The sequence below is a fragment of the Anopheles gambiae genome, chromosome X (genome assembly GCF_943734735.2).
Source record: "Anopheles gambiae chromosome X, idAnoGambNW_F1_1, whole genome shotgun sequence".
Lineage (NCBI taxonomy): Eukaryota > Metazoa > Arthropoda > Insecta > Diptera > Culicidae > Anopheles > Anopheles gambiae.
In genome coordinates, this window is record NC_064600.1 from 20715997 (window position 1) to 20737490 (window position 21494).

General features: G+C 46.3%; 1 long non-coding RNA gene across 1 annotated transcript; it reads right to left on the minus strand.

The window, feature by feature from the left end:
- Positions 1 to 363: 363 nt before the first annotated feature.
- Positions 364 to 2325, minus strand: LOC5667945 (uncharacterized). The gene is made up of 4 exons (XR_009764713.1): positions 1474 to 2325; positions 1327 to 1400; positions 931 to 1233; positions 364 to 845 (listed from the first exon to the last, which is right to left on the minus strand). It is a non-coding gene; the product is annotated as an uncharacterized LOC5667945 (long non-coding RNA).
- Positions 2326 to 21494: the final 19169 nt, after the last annotated feature.

The following is a 21494-nucleotide window of genomic DNA, read 5'->3' on the forward strand; positions in this document are numbered from 1 at the left end:
AACTGATAATAATAAAACTGACCAACTGATAATAAATTAGAAATGGACTCTCTCACCCGCAGGTACCCTTATTCTACCATCTGTTACACATTTTTTGACACACCATGCACAGCTTCCTTTTGTCTGTCCTTGCGAACGACTATGGGCTGGATCGTTCAGTACCAGGGGTATGACATGGCCTAGCCATCGCGGACAGACGAGTATGGTGCGCTACAAGCTACCAGATCCACCAGGTTAAACCAATGTAATCGAAATGCAGTCCGCAAATATCCAGACAAAATCCTCTAGTGAACGTGCATAGAAACCTTCTAACAAACTAACTATATGTCATCATGTTTATTCCCCCTTTAAAAATGCGTAGTGTTTTATGAGAATATAAACTAGATTTATTTATCTTAAATGTTGTATAAAACCCGCACATACGAGTGGAGGCAGTCTCATAAATGTAGGTTTACAAGCACAAATGTAAATTTTACTAGCGAGCGAGGGGTGGGTTCCATTTTTGGGGCCCCTCAAGACCACGGGGCCCTACGCGGCCGCTTTGTTTGCTTAGCGCTCATTTCGACCCTTCGCACACACGCGCATTTCAAAACACTTAACCTAAAATTAGGCATATCGATGTATGCCTTAAAGCGCACTTAAGATTAATCTTAACTCATTAACGTAATTTTTACTACAATTTACACAATAACACTATTAACGCGATGTCGTGTAGATGGGCGGAAGTGGGTTCACGTTAACAATTTGCCACTGTCGCCACTGTGATGAGTGTTTGTCGCCTTTCTGGGGTTATTCGGTGGCATGTTGGTGCTGCCAGCGAGCGGCCGTCGATGAAATCGATACACCTGAGGGAATATAAAACATTTGCTTTAGAGGGAAGATAAAACAACAGATCCAGATGTAGCGATAGTGCATCTAGAAGTAACTCACTTGTGGGGTTTTTTCTCCTGCCAGGAAATTTGACCGCAATCAGTAGTGCGGTCGGTTCGGTCCTGTTGCTGCGGCAGCTATTGTGGGACAGCGGATAATCCAGATCCGAAGGGTTGAATTCCTGCCCCGAACGTTGTTAACGAGCGCGCTCGACACCGTCTCACGGCGCAATCGGGGCACCCGGTGCCGGCTGGGCCTCTAGCGTGTTGTGCTGGTAGAGCCCGACTCGTCGCCGTACAGCTTCCGGAGGATGTTCTTAAATGGTTCCTCGTAAGCCCACGTTCCAGGATAGAGGAAAATTGGCTGCAAAAAAGGAATAAACACCGTGATTAGCATCCTAATCCCTAGCTTCACCAAACAATCTTCTTCTTCTTTCGTGGCCCACTTACAACTTACCGTATCATACACAATCATACACAGCGCACAGTCGCAAACACCTGCCGCAGGCCCATATCGTTTCTGCATTATATCTGCAAGTTAAAAGTGGCCATATTCTATTAAAATAATGTTTCTTAATCATGATAATCGCTGGATAACACGTACCCGTTGCCTTGTGCTGTGTTGTTCACCACACCACTTTCCTACGCCGGTACATGCACGTACCGCTTCCGACGGAGCCAGCACGCATTGGGCAGGACTTCTACCACTTAATTTAGCTAAAATGGCACTTACTTACGTAAAATTAAGAACTTAATTATTAAAAAACTTACCAAAATTGATCAGCCAACAACACTGTTTACGTTTTTTTACACACACACAACCTGACTTCTACAGTGACAGCAGCCGCATAGCACCAACACAACGAAAGGTGTCAGGCGAGACGTCAGACGATCTTAGGCGAGGGGTAGGAAGGAGATCGGTGGTGAGGGACGTGAAAGCTCAGCTCGACAGAATCGCTATAGGAGGAAGCGAGGCAACTAGACTAGACTAGAGAAATTAGAGCGAGAGGTACCTCACCAACCCTCGCATTGTTTGCCGGGGATGTACCATCAACACTAACACTAACACTAACTCAGACCTGACATAAACCGCGTGGTTTTCTTTATACAACGACGAAGCGCGGTGCACAAACATTAAATCGACAAATACGGACATTTCGGTTACGTAGCTGCTGGCAAAGTGTTATTTCCTCTCTCTTCTACTGGCAAAGGACATATTTTGGCTATCGGACGCTTAATTAAACCTTTTATCGTACGCAAGGTAACTACTCGCACCAGCCCGTCCGGACCGGGGTGCACCTCTATCACACGCGCTAACGGCCAACGGGTACTAGGCAGCAACTCGTCCATCAGGATAACCATTCGACCGGGTTGGATTTGATCTGCCTGCCTGGCAACGCGCGGGTCCTTTTGCAACTCCTGCAAGTACTCCTTTTGCCAGTGTTTCCAAAACTTCTGCACCAATAGCTGCAGCTTCGCCAAGTGCTCATGAGCATTAGTGTGTGCCATCGTCATATCAGGGTCCGGAAGTGCCGTTAATGAGGAGCCTCCATCTGGTGCAGTACGGTGTAGTAACCCTCGAAGGAGAGCCGAGTACTTCCGAGGTGACGGAACAGATGACGTTTGGCCGTTTTCACCGCGGCTTCCCAAAGGCCGTCAAAGTGAGGAGCTCTCGGTGGAATCATGTGCCAAGAGATTCCCTGGTCCGCGCACGATGAAGCGATGGTACTCTGCGCAGCTTCACTCGTCAAAGTCGCAAAAAGCTCTTGTAGCTCATTCCTCGCTCCCTCGAAGTTTTTCCCATTGTCCGAATGGAGATGATCCGGAACACCTCTCCTCGCCGTAAACCTCCGTAGAGCCGCGAGAAAACCGTCAGTTGACAGGTCTCCCACTAGCTCCAAATGCACCGCCTTTGTTGCAAAGCACACGAAGACACACAGGTACGCTTTCAACGATGCTGCGCGCCTATGCGCAGGTTTTAGGTACAGGGGACCTGCATAATCGACCCCGGTAACAGCAAAGGGCCGGCTTGGTATAATTCGGGCAGCGGGCAGCTGGCCAGTATGCTGCTCTGCAAGAGTAGGCTGGTACCGAATACATTTTATGCAGCTCCGAACTACGCTTTTGACCAACATTCTTCCGTTCAAAGGCCAAAACTTCTCTCGTATGACTGACAGCAGCAACCGTCCTCCTCCGTGAAGAAGCATCTTGTGATCATGCTCAGCAATCAATCGAGCCAATGGATGACCCTTCGGCAGCAGTGCGGGATGTTTCGACTGATACGGCAGCTGTGACAAATTCAGTCGTCCACCAACCCGGATGATACCCTTTTCGTCCACAAACGGGGTGAGTCTTTTCAGCTCTGATTGTTTTTTGACCCTCTTTCCTCCTTGCAGATCGCGTAGCTCCACAGCAAAAGACTCACGTTGGGCAAGGCGTGTTAAGGCATTAACTGCTGCTGCTCGCTCCCGAGCGCTGAGAACTTTACGAGATGAAACGTCCTTCAGTTGCGCATTCCCCTCGGAGGATCGTAAAACTCTTCTTCCTCTTAATTGCCTTAGATGAGGGAGCATGGCAATGAATCGCATGCAATAGCTGACAACGTTCACCAGGCGAGTATAAGATGACCAATACAGAAACAATTCGTTGTGGCATACGGTAACTGCCGAAATTAACTCCTTCCTCTCTTGCTCTGCCACTTCAGGAATGCTTTGTGGATTGGGCATGGGCCAAGCATCCTGCGAATGCTCAAGCCAAGCTGGTCCATGCCTCCACGCTCGACTGTTGTTGAACTCGGACACCTCCATCCCACGCGATACCAAATCAGCAGGGTTTTCGACTCCAGCTACGTGCCTCCACTTGGCACCACTAGTGAAATGCTGGATTTCCGCTACACGGTTTGCCACAAACGTTTTCCATGTGCTCGGTGGCGCCTTGATCCAATGCATGCAGATAGCTGAGTCGGTCCAAAAATATGATGCATTTACGGCCACATCAATGGCACCTTTTATGCGGTGATGCAAGTGCGCGGCTAGAACGCAGGCGCACAGCTCCAACCGAGCAATAGTCAGATTTTTCAACGGAGCAACTTTACTCTTCGACGCTAAAAGCATGACTCGAACTCGCCCAGCATCTTCACACCGCACATATGTGCAAGCACCATAGGCTGCAGAAGATGCATCAGCAAAAGTGTGCAGCTCGATGTTTCGCGCCTCAGGAAGCAGTATGAATCTGTCCATTCGATATTGTGATAGAGATCGTATCTCCTTCTGAAATTGCTTCCACTTGCATACGATGTCTTCTGGCAACGATTCATCCCAATCACGTGACGACACCCATATCTCCTGCATAATCATCTTAGCACGGATGACTATCGGCGCTATCATCCCCAAAGGATCGTACATTTTTGCGATGGCAGATAACACAGATCGCTTGGTGATCACATCGTCGTCTGGCTGGCACACACCTTCAAACACCAGCCAATCACCTTGTGGAACCCAACTGATGCCAAGTGTCTTCACGGCTTCGTGAGAATCGAAGCTCATTTTGGTTGTGGTGCCAACCTGTGCCTCATCCAGCCCATGCAGCACATCAACACAGTTCGACGTCCATTTCCGCAGCTCAAATCCGCCCTTTTGTAGTAGCTCAGCCAATTCAGTTCGTAGGCAGGTGGCTTCCTCAACTGATTGGGCTCCACCGATGAAGTCGTCGACGTAAAAATTCTTTCGTAGAGCGGGGCCCGCTCGTGGGTATCCATTACCCTCATCATCAGCCAGCTGAATAAGAGCGCGCGTAGCGAGAAAGGATGAAGGTGCGAGACCATACGTAACAGTATTCAGCTGGTAGGTCTGCACCGGCTGCTGCGGCTCGAAGCGAAACAAGATTCGCACCAACGGTCGATCGTCAGGATGAAGAAGTATTTGGCGGTACATTTTTGCTATATCGCCAACTAATGCCTCCTTATACGTGCGGAACCGCAAAAGCTGATCTAGCAAGTCGTCCTGCACCACTGGTCCCACGCACAAAGCATCATTCAACGAGTACCCGCTGGTGGTTTTAGAAGAACCGTCGAACACGACCCTGATTTTCGTTGTGGTGCTAGACTCCTTGAACACAGGATGATGTGGCAAATAATACGACTCAGCAGGTACTCCATCTCCATCCCGAACTAAACTCATGTGCCCGAGCTCAAGATACTCCTTCATAAACGCATGGTACTCTTCCTTCAACTTGGAATTTTTAGCGAACCTCCTCTCCAACAGATCATATCTTCGTACTGCGCTTACCTTGGAAGCACCCAGTCTGATGCCGAAATCGGGATGACGGGGTAAGCGTACGATATAACGCCCAGTCTCATTTCTCGCCGTTGTATCACGGAATATCTGCTCGCATCTTCGTTCCTCAGGCGAGTAGCCATCCTTCATCACTAATGAATCTGTCTTCCAGAATCGTTCGATGCTCTCTTCCAGCGACATCATACAGATAGCGTTTGAACTTGTTACCTGTGGTTCCGGGCATTGTAACGTAGCCGAACCAGCAACAATCCAACCAAACACACTATCAATCAATAGCGGCAACTCATCACCCAAATGAACTCTGGCTGCACTGGGGAAGAATGAATAGTAGTGCTTGACACCTATCACCAAATCAACCGGCTGCGATGTGTTGAATTCGGGATCAGCTAGCTCGAGGCCTTTTGGGATACACCAGTGACCGACACTTACAGTCTCAGAAGGCAAATTGGATGTCAGCTTGTCCATTACCAGGAACTGAACACCACAGCTGAATGGTTGCCTCTTGGAGCGTATCTCAGCAAACACTGATCCCCGAACGTCACGAGATATCTTTCCAGCTCCCGATATTTTAACGTTAGAAGGACACCGTTGTAGCTGCAGCAATTTGACAAGTTTCTCTGTCATGAGGTTGGGTTGAGAAGCACAGTCTAGCAAAGCGCGTACCGAATGCTCTTTACCATCAGTATAGTTTCTAATGTTCTCATTTTTCTTTGCAGGAACTCAATTAGCATGCTGTAGTTCGGGCTGCTGAGGGTGGAAGCATAATCTTCCCACGTCCGTAGCGTCTCATCGGGAAGCTTGGTGCACAACACATATTCTAGCACGGTGCTCCATTGCGCTGTTGGTTCGCCAAGCTGATGCAGCATCTTAACGTGACGATCAAAATCGTCAACCAGCCTGTGCAACGATGCGTTCGATTCCTTGGTCACCTTGCCGATGTTGAACATTGCCTGTAGATGACGCTTCTTTTGTAGATACTCGTTGGCGTATCTGTCCACCAACGATTTCCAGGCAATGTTGTAGTTAGATGCACACAACGGAATCGATTCCAGCAACTTTGCAGCTTCACCTTTGAGCGCAGCTCGAAGATAATGGAACTTTTGGATAGTTAGCACCTCTTCGTTGCAGTGGATTAGTGCTTCAAAAGTGTCCCGAAATGTCGCCCATTGCATCTCATTGCCGTCAAATTCTGGAAGAGAAATGGTTGGCAGCCTCACTCCAGATGTAGCAATGGTCGATGAGGCGGGAATAGCATTATGCGATGGCCGCGACAACGCTTGTAGGCTGGCCCTCGCGGCCATTAAGGCGTCCTCAGTCGTAGCGCGAAAATGGCTCTCCATTTCGCGCGCTTCGGGTGCTGCTCCATCCTCGATCAACTGCTGCACTGTATCGAACTCTGCTGCAACACGTTCGGTGTCGGAGATGAACAAGCCAAGCCTAAATTCATCCCGCTCAGGCACAAAATTATCAGCAAATGCTATAACTCGCTGAATTTTTTCTTCCAGGGTTCGCCGTCTGGACAGCAAATTTACAGCGTTAGCCATATCAGTCTCGTAATGGCAGATGGAACGATGGCGCTAAAAACACAGGACACTGAACACGAAACACAAATTCACAAATGTTCTGTCCGTGCGTATGATCAATTATCACACCAATCAAACAATTACACAATGTTCAACAATCAAGCCACAACACGCAACAAGCACTGGACAACGAATTTCGAAAGAAACTGTTCGTTGTCTATGGTCGGTGACGAAAAAACGTAAAGTCAACAGATTTTTACACGCAGCAAAATCACAAAAAACGAGCAACAATTTCACTTCACAATACACCAATCCTGGTTACGGCACCAAATGTTCGTGATCGGCCCTACGTTGTGATATTTTATGTTAAAGTGCAGTGAAAAAATGCTTAGGGTTTAAAGGTGACCGTTTGGCGTACGCGTCAGTATATTACGAATCCTTTTAAGACAATGGTTGACAATTTTGTTCTTAGCCTAACGGACCTAACACTAATACATCGACAATTCAAACGAACGCTAACGCTTCACCCAGTGAAAATACGCACACAATATGCTGGATGAACGTAGCCCTAGCTGTCAAAACGCAACAATAACAAAAAACGTAAACATCAACTATTAAACTTGTGCTTTTTCCATATAAAAACACAAATAAAATTATTGAGATGATATCAAAGTTCAACCAACGCGGACCGAATGTATATATTTACTTACGGTATTCAACGTTTTACCACAATCGGTTGTTCCATCGAGAAACCGCATCGCACTATAGGCAAACCAAGTGAGGTTGTCAACTTCATAAGCTCCTATAACTAATAAAATAATAAAATAAGTTTTTATAGCTCTGCTAAGTTACTTTCTGATAGTTCATACCAGAACCAGTTACCAGACTCTTGTTGTATGTTGATCGGCACTTTATGTAGACTGGAGTGATGCCCACTTGTCCTTCAACACATTGACTGGCAATCCCACTTGGTCAGCTATGCTGCACCAATCGTCGTTCCGACGATTAATATCTTTGTAATCCTTGTGTTTCCGGTTCCAAATGGCTTCATGCCGGAACACAAGGTCTACAAACACAAGAGTAATTTCCTCACTCATATGGATGTTCTGAAAAGAAAATATTTTTGCAAGAAAATGTTGGTTCAGTTATGATTGTATTTTACGACGCATTGGAAAGTATTGTAGCATATCTGCATAAATAAGAAATCATTTCTTAAACACAATAAAAGCGCAGCGTAGGTAAAGATAATCAAACATTTAACAGTTGAAACTATTTATACATAGCACGCCAATGCAGGAGCAGTTTAAACAGTATAACCTATAAGAGTTACAAAAGTCAACATTAATGATAACAAAAGATAACAAGATAAAAATGATAACTTTGAAACATACAACCCTCAATGAGCATAAATAAAACCATCACGTATCTTAAGGCAAGGCCTCTTTGCCAAGGTAAGACCTAAGCTCTTCTAGTAAGGAAATTTTTAATGAAGTATATGTTCGCCTGGTAGATCAATTGCAGGATCAAACTAGGCAGTGATGAAAAGTTTTCGCAAAGTTTAAGTTAGGCTTATACCAGTAAAATGCTAATTTTCCTCAAAAGGTGTTCGAAAGCCACTGTGACCAATGAGTGTAGCTTGGAGTAAGGTAGTGGTAATCGCTCTTGCGGGCGTGCATGTGGAAAAATCAAAATTGTTTGATTCTACGCTAATGAAATACATGCCGGCGGAGGACAAACAAAAAATTATACGCGACCATGGTGATATGACGGGTCGCAAGTACCAACAACACAGACGTGGCTATCTCGGTTCGCTGGAGTAGATGCCACAAGCCCTAATGAAGCTGCTTGAGAACATATCATGGGAAACGATTAGCGATGAACCCGTGCTGTACCACATTTTCGTGATTGTAAACCAATCGTGGCTCGCAAAACCTCGCAATCGTACACGTTGCCGTCTTTTTCCCCGTTTAGATCGATCTCAATCGCTTCCAGATGATCAACATACAATACGTTGTCAGTGTAATCAAGCGGTGGTTTTTCGTCATCGAAAAATTCATACTGTATTTGTATACATACCTTCTTCCTCTTTTTTTGTCTGGCATATAATCTAGAAATAGAAAACTGGGGTTATATATCTCCAAAATATACATTCTATCACTCCTTTATTACCCATTTTTGTGTTTTTATCGTAAATTTCACGCAAATACAACAAACAACGTTTTACCGGTCAAAATGGAAACAACGATGAAATGTCATTCGAACGCGCTACCGCGGGAACGCAGAAATGTTCATGCTGGACATCTCTGCGGAACTGTTCTACTGTTATACGCGTTTGAACGCGGGCGCGGAAAACGCGCGTCGTGTATTTGCGGCCTAATATGGCCAACCCACCGGAGCCTGGCGAGCTTAATACGCTGTACGACAGTGAGGTCGCCGTACATCTCGTATAGCTCGTCATTATAGCGGCTCCTCCATTGTCCTTCCACACATACGGGGCCAAGTATCCTTCTGAGCATCTTCCTCTCGAACGCGGCTAAGAGGGTTTCGTCAGATTTGGACAGTGTCCATGTCTCAGAGGCGTATGTGAGCACTGGTACTATATAGGTACTATATAGTCCCAGCTTCGTCCGTCGCGACAGGTTCTTTGAGGTGAACTGATATTTTAGGCTGTAGAATGACCGGTTGGCAGCCAGCATCCTTGCGCGCAACTCAGCTCCCATGCTATTGTCGTTGCTGACCTTTGACCCCAGATAGGTGAATTCTGGGACGACTTCAAAAGTGCGTTCACCTATCTGCACGTCACGCCTACGTAGATTCTGATTATTTGTTGGCGGGCCCGCTGATGTTGCCACCATCAGTTTGGTCTTTGCCTCGTTTATCTGCAATCCGAGGTTCTCTGCCGCCTGCTCGATCCCTTGGTAGGCTTCTGCTACATAGGAGAGCCGCAGACCAATGATGTCTATATCATCAGCGTATGCCAGGATCTGGGTTGACTTATAGAAGATGGTTCCCGTAGTCTCCACCCTCGAGTCACGGATGGCTCTCTCTAGCGCCAGGTTGAATAAGAGACAAGCAAGCCCGTCTCCCTGGCGCAGACCTTTGGTGGTAGCAAAAGGTCCCGAGAATTTTCCATCCACCCTCACCTGGCAAGAGACGTTGGCCATAGTCATTCTAACTAGCCTTATTAGTTTGGCCGGGATTCGAAAAGAGCTCATAGCGTCATACAGTTTACCCTGGCTATGCTATCATCATCATCATATCAGAGAGAGATTGACTGTCAAACTGAGTGGATGTGCCTTCCTCGTGCTCCTGATTTTATACGCTGTTTTGCCGTGTTATTTCTGGAATTTCAACATTTGCAACAGTGGTGCTGCTGAGTTGTTCGTACTGGCTAATGCGTGCCTTCGATTGATATAAAGCTGCACTGGAGTTCTTCTGTTTATTCAACATTTTTGCCGAGAAAGTGTTTGGCTTCGTTTCTGCTCCTGTCACTCATCAGATTGTGCTGAGTCATCGTTATGCAGTGCTCAACCTGCAATGCACCCACCGATAGTGCTAATTCGGTGTCCTGTGCCGGTGTTTGTGGCTCCAAGCATCACACCCATTGCACGGGGTTGTCCCGTGATTCTACTCGTGAGATTGGGCCTAATAATCAGTTATTGTGGTTGTGCAAAACATGTCACGAGTTTCGCATTGGCACAAATTCACTTCTCACAAGTGAGATAGCAGCCCTACTCGAATTGGTGAAAGCAGATATTCTCACCACAATTGACTCATCTCTCTCTTCTCTTAGATCGGCTATCAAGAGCGATTTGCTTCCTGAGATCCTCGCTCTCGTTGATAAGCGAGCGCTAGCACCCATATTAGCTAAGCCGTCTGTTAGCAACGCATCGCGAACGCACACATCCACTAATGTATCGTCGCTTAATGCCACAAATACATCCAGAACGACTAAAACAGCTTCCGCTCGCCGTACATTTACTAACTCAACGGAGCTCACTGATGATATCCAAGCTGCGAACGATACCAACACTGTGGAAGATTCTGACAACTGTAACCACTACAATCATCGTACTAAGCCGACTAGGGATGTTAGTGCTGGAAACTATCGAACAAATACACAAGCATCTTCTGATCCTGTTTTGAACCAAAACACCACCAACACGGGCATAGCCGAGAAAGTATGGTTATACTTCACGAACATCAAATCGCATGTCTCGGCTGATGATATGCGTGTGTGGCTTAAAGCTGTGCTACCAACGGACGATATTAATGTTTACCGTCTCACGAAAAAGGGTGTGAACCTGGACTCGATGTCCTTCATATCGTTCAAAGTGGGTGTTCCTAAATCTCTTAAGGAGCTTGCGCTGCAGTCTACTATTTGGCCAGTTTCACTTACTGTTCGGGAGTTTGTTGCTCGTGGCCTACCAAAGCAACGTGTACATGAAAGGGCTCGATTTGACCCTTCTGAGCTTATTTCGCATCGTACAAATAGTGAAAATTGCTCTTCAGCTGTGCCAAAAACTACCGCTCATCCGGATCATTTTTTGGAACATCGATCGCCATCCCCACAGCGCGGGATTCTATCACCATCCCAGATGACCGAGATCCTAGAGGCTATTCAACTGGAGTTTCCTCCCACACCGCCTCAGTTATCACCGGGGGTGGGGCTTCAATCACAATCCAATCTCAGCAACACGAACCGCTCACCACAGATCAGCCCGTTTGCCAAACGGATAGCTCACAATTAATAGACCCATTTGTGATATATTACCAAAATGTTCGAGGCCTTCGCACCAAATACAATGAATTGTGCCTTTCTGCGAATGAATCAGGGTTTGAAATGCTTGCCCTTACTGAAACCTGGTTATCGTTTACCTGGGTTTTTCGATTCCATCCAACATGGTCCTTGATAGTGATGCCTACAACATATACCGCTGTGATCGAAGCAGGTTAAACAACGAACGTTCGCGTGGGGGTGGTGTGCTACTTGCATGTTCCGTTCGATATCCTTCTATGGCACTTAACATTAATCAACCCACGCTTGAAGCTTTATGTATACGTGTTTCTTTTTCTAAGTTTCGTCTTTATGTGGGGATTGTTTATGTGCCACCGTATTTGAGCAGCGACCGCAACTATTTGGAATCCCTTTCTGCTTTCATCAGTGATGCATACATGCAAATGAAACCGAATGATCATCTTATCCTTCTGGGTGACTTCAATCAACCTGCGTTAGAGTGGTCGCTTTCTACCGCAGTAAGGCCAGATTCATCATCAGCTATAAGACATTATGTGCCACATATTTCTTCGAATACATCCAGTTCCTGCTTTTTGGATATGTTAAACCTGCATGAACTCTATCAGCTGAACGGGGTGCATAACCATTTAAATCATTATTTGGACCTGGTGCTCTCCAACTCTGCTGCAGCTGCTTGTTGTTCTGTGTATCCTGCTTCGTCACTGCTCCTGCCCCAGGATGCCCATCATCCTGCTCTAGAAATTGCGTTACCGTCTTCTTTATTTAGGGCTAGTAGGGTTATGAATGTATTACCTTCTGCTCCTAATTCATTGAGTGTTCGTTATAATTTTCGGCTCACAGACTATCGTAAACTTAATTCAATTCTATCTCGTTCCGACTGGTCTTTTTTTATCAATGTACATCGGTCGTACTCTGTAATGGGATGGGATCCGAAGCCCCATTGAGGGATAATACAGGCTCTCCCATCCAACTCCTATTCCGACACGTCCTCGTCGTGCAGAGTGGTAACATGTGTCACCACATATCCAAGCTTGGGTACACGGGCTTGACCCAACCCCTTGGGCGGATGGTGGCACATGGCGAACCAGGAGGGGGGTGGGTATCCCGGGAAACTGGGTGCCTGAACGTCGGGGGGGCAACCCGACGCTAAACAAAACGGTCACGTGGGCGCGGGGCCAGTCACCCAGTCCCATGAACCAACGACTACGGAAAGCCACAGAAATTTTCGAAACGGACATCCCGATACCGACCATACGCAATGCCCCCGGACTACTCTGAAAATGGGCTCATGGAACGTACGCACTCTAAGCGAAGCCGGAGCCTTGAAAAAACTTGATGATGCCCTCGCCACACTGAGCATGGACCTCGTAGCATTACAAGAGATTCGGTGGCTAGGGAACGGTGTGCACAACAGGCGTGGTAAGCATTGCTACGACATATATTACAGCTGCCACGACCGCCACCGCGTGCTCGGAACGGGTTTCGCCGTAGGTCCCCGGTTGAAACCCGCAATCATGGATTTCAAGGCTATAAACGATAGGCTATGCACCCTGCGCATGCGAGGCAAATTCTTTAATATAAGCCTCATAAACGTTCACGCCCCTACCGAAGATAAAGAGGAAGAGGAGAAGGACCTTTTTTACGGCCGCCTCGCTAGAATTGTAGATGCGTGCCCCAGGCATGACCTCATAATCATCCTGGGGGACTTCAACGCAAAAGTCGGTAGGGAGCCAATGTACCGCCAATACACTGGCTGTCACAGTCTGCATGAGCACAGTAACGATAATGGTAGTAGATTGCTCCAGTTCGCCGCAGCGAACAATCTGGTTGTAGGAAGTACCAAATTTGCGCGCAAAAAAATCCACAAGATTACGTGGGCGCACCCGGGTGGAGAATCCTTCAACCAGATCGACCACGTGTTAATAAGCCGCCGACGACAGTCGAGTCTGTTAAATGTCAGAACATATCGAGGAGCCAATATCGATTCTGATCACTACTTGGTTGGCTTAGTGATACGTTGTAGAATCGCCCGCCCCCGCGCCAATGGGGTCGGAGAAAACACGCAGGCTCGGCTCAACACGGACTCTCTAAGGGACATTGCTGTCCAACAGGAATTCAAATCCGCTTTAGAAGAGTCTCTACTACCAGAAGACAGATACGAAACTACGAGCAAGAGGTGGAACGCTCTAAAAACAAAAATAATAAACTGTGCAAGAAATATACTCCCACCACGTCGTGGCAACACCAAATCTGGCTGGTTCGACGATGAATGCAGACAAGTGACCGAACGTAGGAATACTGCATACCGAGTAATGCAGCAACGGCATAGAACGCGGGCATGCGCAGAGGAATATTCACGGCTTAGACGCGAAGAGAAACGAGTTCACCGCTCCAAGAAGCATGCTTTGGAAGAGCAAAACATGCGGGAACTCGAGCAAACCAGAGAGGCGTACGGACCGACACGAAAGTTTTACCAAGCGATAGCAGGTCACCGAAACAACGTTGTACCTAACGTAACCTGCTGTCGCAACAGGGAGGGAGATCTGGTTAGTAACCAGCCAGAGGTCCTCTCGCGGTGGGCTCAGTACTTTGATGAATTACTCAATGACCAATTTAGCGAACAGCTAGAAGCGCCTCTAGCAGATAATGTCATGCTACTGCCACCTAGCATAGAAGAAACACGAAAGGCTATCCGTCGGCTGAAAAATAACAAGGCACCCGGAACCGACGGAATTGCAGCCGAACTGGTCAAGAATGGAGGTGCACGACTAGAAAACGAGATTCATCAAATTGTTACTGAGGTGTGGGATAGCGAATCGATGCCTTGTGATTGGAATCTCGGCATCATCTACCCCATATACAAGAAGGGAGATAGGTTGGACTGCAACAACTACAGGGGTATTACGGTGTTGAATACCGCCTATAAAATATTCTCCCTGATCCTTCAGGATCGCCTTGTCCCGCACGTCGAAGAGATAGTAGGAAACTATCAAAGAGGATTCCGAAACGGAAAATCAACCACTGATCAGATCTTCACCATGCGGCAGATCTTGGAGAAGATGGCTGAATACAAAAACGACACATACCATCTCTTCATAGACTTCAAAGCCGCATACGATAGCATAGCCAGGGTAAAACTGTACGACGCTATGAGCTCTTTTGGAATCCCGGCCAAACTGATAAGGCTAGTTAGAATGACTATGACCAACGTCACATGCCAGGTTAGGGTGGATGGAAAACTCTCAGGACCTTTTGCTACCACCAAGGGTCTGCGCCAGGGGGGCACGGGCTTGCCTGTCTCCTATTCAACTTGGCGCTAGAGAGAGCCATCCGTGACTCGAGGGTGGAGACTACGGGAACCATCTTCTATAAGTCAACCCAGATCCTGGCATACGCTGATGATATAGACATCATTGGTCTGCGGCTCTCCTATGTAGCAGAAGCCTACCAAGGGATCGAGCAGGCGGCAGAGAACCTCGGATTGCAGATAAACGAGGCAAAGACCAAACTGATGGTGGCAACATCAGCGGGCCCGCCAACAAATAATCAGAATCTACGTAGGCGTGACGTGCAGATAGGTGAACGCACTTTTGAAGTCGTCCCACAATTCACCTATCTGGGATCAAAGGTCAGCAACGACAATAGCATGGAAGCTGAGTTGCGCGCAAGGATGCTGGCTGCCAACCGGTCATTCTACAGCCTGAAAAAGCAGTTCACCTCAAAGAACCTGTCGCGACGGACGAAGCTGGGACTATATAGTACCTATATAGTACCAGTGCTCACATACGCCTCTGAGACATGGACACTGTCCAAATCTGACGAAACCCTCTTAGCCGCGTTCGAGAGGAAGATGCTCAGAAGGATACTTGGCCCCGTATGAGTAGAAGGACAATGGAGGAGCCGCTATAATGACGAGCTATACGAGATGTACGGCGACCTCACTGTCGTACAGCGTATTAAGCTCGCCAGGCTCCGGTGGGCTGGCCATGTTATACGCATGGAAACGGACGACCCAGCCCGTAAAGTCTTTTTAGGCCGTCCACAAGGACAGAGGAGGCGTGGTAGGCCCAAATTGAGGTGGCAAGATGGCGTGGAGGTGTCCGCCATTAAGGCCGGGATAACGGACTGGCAGACGAAGGCGCAGGACCGTGAGCGGTTTCGGACACTCCTGAGGCAGGCCAAGACCGCAAAGCGGTTGTAGCGCCGGATAAGTAAGTATGTAAGTAAGTACATCGGTCGACGAGGCTGTCCAATCGTTTAATGCTTTGTTAACCTCTGCACTCCTTTCATGTACACCTATTTTTCGTTCCCCTCCTAATCCTCCCTGGTCCAATCGTACTCTTCGCAACCTGAAAAAGGATAGAATGAATTATCTTAGGAGGTATCGTCTGAACCGATCTGCTTTCAACTTTCGTTTATTTAAGTACGCTGCCTCTGCGCATCGACTATACAACAGGGCTCGTTTTGAGGCCTATTCGAGTAGACTGCAATCGCGTTTCCGTTCTGATCCAGCATCCTTCTGGCAATTTGTTAGGATTCGAAGAGGGTGCAATACGTTACCTAATGAAATGGTACTTGATTCTCGAACTGCCTCTACGCCTGTTGAGATCTGTGAGCTATTCTCTGCACATTTTTCCCAAATGTTTGAGCCACCGGTTAGTGACCCTAACCTTATTGAGGGTGGGCTACTCTACACGCCAGAGAACTTAATTAATCTCTCCGATATTTCGGTTAGCTCTGAAACAGTTGTACAGGTGTTATTTGGGTTGAAACGTTCTTTTACTCCTGGTCCAGATGGCATTCCTGCCTCTGTTTTAATAAACTGTAAGGACGTGCTTGCTCCACACCTTGCTAAAATTTTCAACCTTTCACTTTCTCTTGGGGTTTTTCCTGCTCTTTGGAAATCCTGTTGGCTTTTTCCGGTACACAAAAAGGGATGCCGTAGCATTGTTTCTAATTATCGTGGGATAACCCAAACTTGCGCCACAGCCAAAACTTTTGAGCTATGTATCCTTCCAACCATACTTCATAGTTGTAGTTCAGCTATTAGCCCTAAACAGCATGGGTTTATGCCTGGTAGGTCTACTTCAACTAATCTCATGTCTTTTAATTCCAATATTTTTAGATCTTTTGAGGCCGGTACCCAACTTGATGCAATATACACCGACTTTCATGCTGCTTTTGATAGTTTACCTCACTCTTTATTATTAGCTAAATTGTCTAAACTTGGTTTTGGTGATGGCATTATTAGCTGGCTGTCCTCATATTTAAGTAATCGATCATGCAGGGTTAAAACCGGGTCGTACTTATCTGAGGAGTTTTTTTGTACGTCAGGTGTCCCTCAGGGTTGTGTGCTAAGTCCACTTCTGTTTTCTTTGTTCATCAATGATGTTTGTAATGTTTTACCTCCTGATGGTCATCTCCTTTATGCGGATGATATCAAAATCTTTTTACCTGTGTCTTCTTCTTCTGATTGTCTGAGACTTCAGCATTACCTCAATGCATTTGCTCATTGGTGTTCATCCAATTTACTTCGCCTGTGTCCCGAAAAATGTTCTGTTATTTCTTTCTCTCACTCTCTTTCTCCTATTTTATTTAACTATACTCTCTCTAGCGCTTCCCTCTCTCGTGTTATGTCCATCCGTGACCTTGGTATTATACTTGACTGTCGTCTTAACTTTAAACTGCAGCTTGATGAGGTGCTACTAAAATCAAATCGAACCCTTGGGTTTATCTTACGTTTTACCTCTATTTTTAGAGATCAAAGCATCTTAAGAATCCTTTATTGTGCTTTGGTAAGGCCTATTCTTGAATTTGCAAGTATCATCTGGAATCCTCCCACTATTGATGGCTGTTCGAGAATTGAAAGCATTCAGCGCCTCTTTACCAGGATTGCCTTTCGTCGTTTGTTCGGTGCTGCCTCACTACCTCCCTATGAAACGCGATTGCAGTTATTCAATCTTCACTCCTTAAGCTTCCGCCGCCAAGTGTTTCAGGCTTGTTTTATTGGTGGCTTATTACTTTCTGCTACTGATGCTCCTGATTTACTCTCGTCCATCTCGCTGTATGTTCCCTCTCGTTCTCTTCGTCCACGTGATCCTCTGTCAATTGAAACACGTCATACTCTTTATACTTTCAATGACCCTCTTCTGCCCTGTTTCAGGTTGTTTAACCACTTTTACTATCTCTTTGATTTCGACTCCTCTCTTAACTCTTTCCGTAACCGTATTTTTTCTTCTAATTCCCTTTAATTATTCTCCTTAGTTTTCTATTACTCTCTTTTTTTTTGTTTTTGTTAAGTTTATGATAGTCTCTACGCTCTACTCTTCTTTTATTTTTTCTTTTCTTTTTTGCTAGGTCAAGACTAGGTTAGTTAGGCTTAGTTTTTCATGAATTATTTTGTTTATTTGTTAGTGTAGGGGACTTGGGGTTAGATGTGATATGCACTTTTAATTGTCCGAACACTGTATATGTTTGTAAGGTGTTGTTGATTCACAAGTTTATTTCACTTTAGAACAGATTGGTCAGGACGCAACTTTTTGGGTCTGAGGTTAAAACGCGACCTGTTGGTACGGAGATCAGAACGCTACTTGCTGGTATGAAGATCAGAACGCTACTGATCGGGTCAGAGTTCAGAACGCGACTGTTTGGTATGGGGATCAGAACGCTACTGATCGGGTCAGAGTTCAGAACGCGACTGATTAAGCTGATAAGAATTCTCTCGGTCAGCGCGTTGCGCTCTCTCGTCGAGCAGCGCACGGCGACACGATTAAGTTTCCTCTCTCTCTCCTTCTCTTTCTCTCGCGCGCACGTATGCTAAACAGAATTCGGTTTCCTCTACATCCTCCCCCCCGTTGAATCACCAAGAGATTCAACACTCCTCTGAAGTTGTCTGTCTGATTGGGAGGACGCAAAGCTTAGAGATAGTCCTTTTGAATTCACCATCCTTAGTTCTAACAAAAACTACTCGGACGTTTCCATCCGCTCCCTTCACGATGTCCGTTACTCGCCCTAAACACCATTTACGCGGGGGAAGATTATCTTCCTTCACCAACACCATAGTGCCCAGGGTGATGTTATCTCGCTGTTTAGTCCACTGGGTCTTAGGATGAAGGCCCGATAGGTAGTCCGATGACCATCGATTCCACAAGCGGCGCAGAAACTCTTGTACCTGCTCGTAACGGTCCAGTCGGTTGATAGGTCTCGACTCGTAAGATGGTTCCGCAAGACCCACGATAGAGCGGTGTATTAGGAAATGTGCCGGGGTCAGAGCTTCATAATCGTTCGGGTCAGAAGACATCGGTGTAAGCGGCCTAGAATTCAAACAAGCTTCGATTTGAGTTAGCAAGGTAGTAAATTCTTCGTAAGTAAGAATGGCGTTTCCGATGGTGGGTTTGAGGTGAGTCTTAAATGACTTTACAGCGGCTTCCCACAATCCGCCAAAATTGGGGGAACGCGGCGGTATGAATTTAAATTTGATACTCTCGTTGGCACATGATTTGATAACACTCTGTTGAAACTGCTGAGTTTGAAATTGTTTTGCTAATTGTGCCACTTCTCGAGAAGCTCCGATGAAGTTTTTCGCGTTATCACACTCGATCAGCTGTGGACGACCACGTCGTGACACGAAGCGTCGAAGGGCGGCCAGGAAGGGGTTGGTAGAGAGATCTGCAACCATCTCTATATGTACTGCTTTTACGACCAGACAAACGAAGATAGCTACATAGCCCTTGACTGGTTGAGCTTTTCGATTTGGATATTTGTAGAAAATAGGACCACATAAGTCCACTCCAGTCCGTAAGAAGGGTAAGGTTGGTGTGACACGTTCTTGCGGCAGGTCTCCCATGAGCTGTTCCAGCGGGGTTGGTCGATTTCGAAAACAGCTCACACAGGAATGAACTACTCGGCGAGCCAGTTTCCTTGCTCGAAGCGGCCAGAATTTCTCCCTTAGAAGAGAAATTAGTAATGTTGCTCCGGCATGTTGGTAACAAAATGGTAATGATTAGCAATCAACATTGAAAGAGGATGCCCAGCTGGCAAAATCAGAGGATGTTTCCGGGACGGAGACACATCAGCATGACGAAGTCTCCCGCCAACATGCAGTAAATCATCGTCCAGGTATGGGGTAAGCGATTTCAGACGGGAATTAGAATCAACTTGGCCAGATTTTTGCAGACTAAAAATTTCGGCACCAAAAACTTCTTTTTGAGCCATTCGTACAAGACATTTGGTTGCCTCTTGAAGTTCTTGTAGAGTGAGGTACGGGTAAAGACGTTTATCTTTGTTAGCTGGTTTGATGTTGTACAGGAAACGACGTATCCATGCAACATGTTGCTGCAGTTTGGGGTAAGATGAGTACAACAAAAATATGGGATTCGTTTCGATGGTCTGGTTAAGTAGTACGGTTCGTTCTTCTAGCACTTCACTGCTAGCTTGATGATCAGGTAAATGTTGCTGAATCGGCCAAAATTCTGGTGACTTAGTCAACCAGTCAGGGCCATGCCACCACGATTGACAGCATGCCAGTTGTCAGAAGTCAGGTGTTGAATGTCAGATACACGGTTTGCTATGAAGTTCTTCCAGCGTGATGATGGCGACGACAACCAGTGTAAGACGATGGTGGAATCTGACCAGAAATATGTTGTAAGATCGGCTTGTAAGGATGTACGTACCTTTTGATAAAGTTGAGCGAGCAAATGAGCAGCACACAACTCCAATCTGGGCAAACTTAACTTTCGCTCCTTCTTTGAGTTTCCTATGGGTGCCACACGTGATTTGGAAACAAGTAGGTTAGATGATATGTTTCCGGACTGATCTACTGTACGGACATAAACGCATGCTCCATAGGCCTTTTCGGACGCGTCACAAAAGCCATGAAGCTCTACGCATACGGGTTTGGATGTAGACATCACCCATCGAGGAATAGTAAGATCATGCAGTTGCGCCAGATTGTCACGGATGAACAACCATCGTTGCTCAAATACATTAGATAATGGTTCGTCCCAACTGATCTGTTCCTTCCACAGATCCTGCAAAAAGAGTTTAGCTAGCAAGATTAGAGGTCCGACCAATCCCAATGGGTCGAATAAGCGTGATGTATCTGATAGTACGGTACGTTTCGTGATAAGGTTGTGATCAGGCCATTTAGGTGCATCGATGATGAATTTGTCGTTCGTAGTATCCCATTTTAAACCGAGAGTTTTTATGGGTTTTGATGATTCGTCAAGCTGTAGGATGGATCTTTCGTCTTGAAGCTGTTTAGGAATATTTGCGAGAAGTTCTGAGGCGTTAGACGCCCATTTGTGTAGACGAAAGCCAGCTGAATCGAGCAACGAAATCAGTTGACTGCAGAGTAAATTACCATGTTCCAGATCGTTTACTCCTGTCAACAGATCGTCCATGTAAAAGTCTCTGTTGAGCACTTTTGAAGCAACAGGGTGTGTATTTTCACTTTCTTTTGCAAGTTGGGTTAAGCATCGGGTCGCTAGATAAGGTGCAGCTGAAGTACCATAAGTAACTGTTTTTAGTTGAAATATTTGTACCGGTTTATCTGTATCTGATTTCCAAACTATGCGCTGTAGCGGACGGTCAGATTCGTGGACTAATATTTGCCGATACATTTTTTCTATGTCGGCTACCAACGCATATTTCGACATACGGAATCTCAGAATGATTGTGATTAGATCGTCCTGCACTACCGGTCCTACCATTAACGAATCGTTTAATGATACACCTGTATCAGAACGACAAGAAGCGTCAAAAACTACACGTAGTTTTGTTGTTAAGCTGTCTGGACGAAGTACACCATGATGAGGTAAGAAATATGACGGTTCGGTTTCGGTTTGAAATATTTGTTCCATATGACCGAGGTTCAAATATTCTGTTAAGAAAGCACTGGATGCTACCTTCAATTCAGGTTGTTTAAGAAATTTGTTGTTCAGTTGGTCAAGTCGCTTCATCGCGGTATGGTAAGAGTTTCCCAATTGGGTAAGTACGTTCGGTTTTATGGGTAAGCGAACAACAAATCGCGTTTGTATGTTTTGAGAAA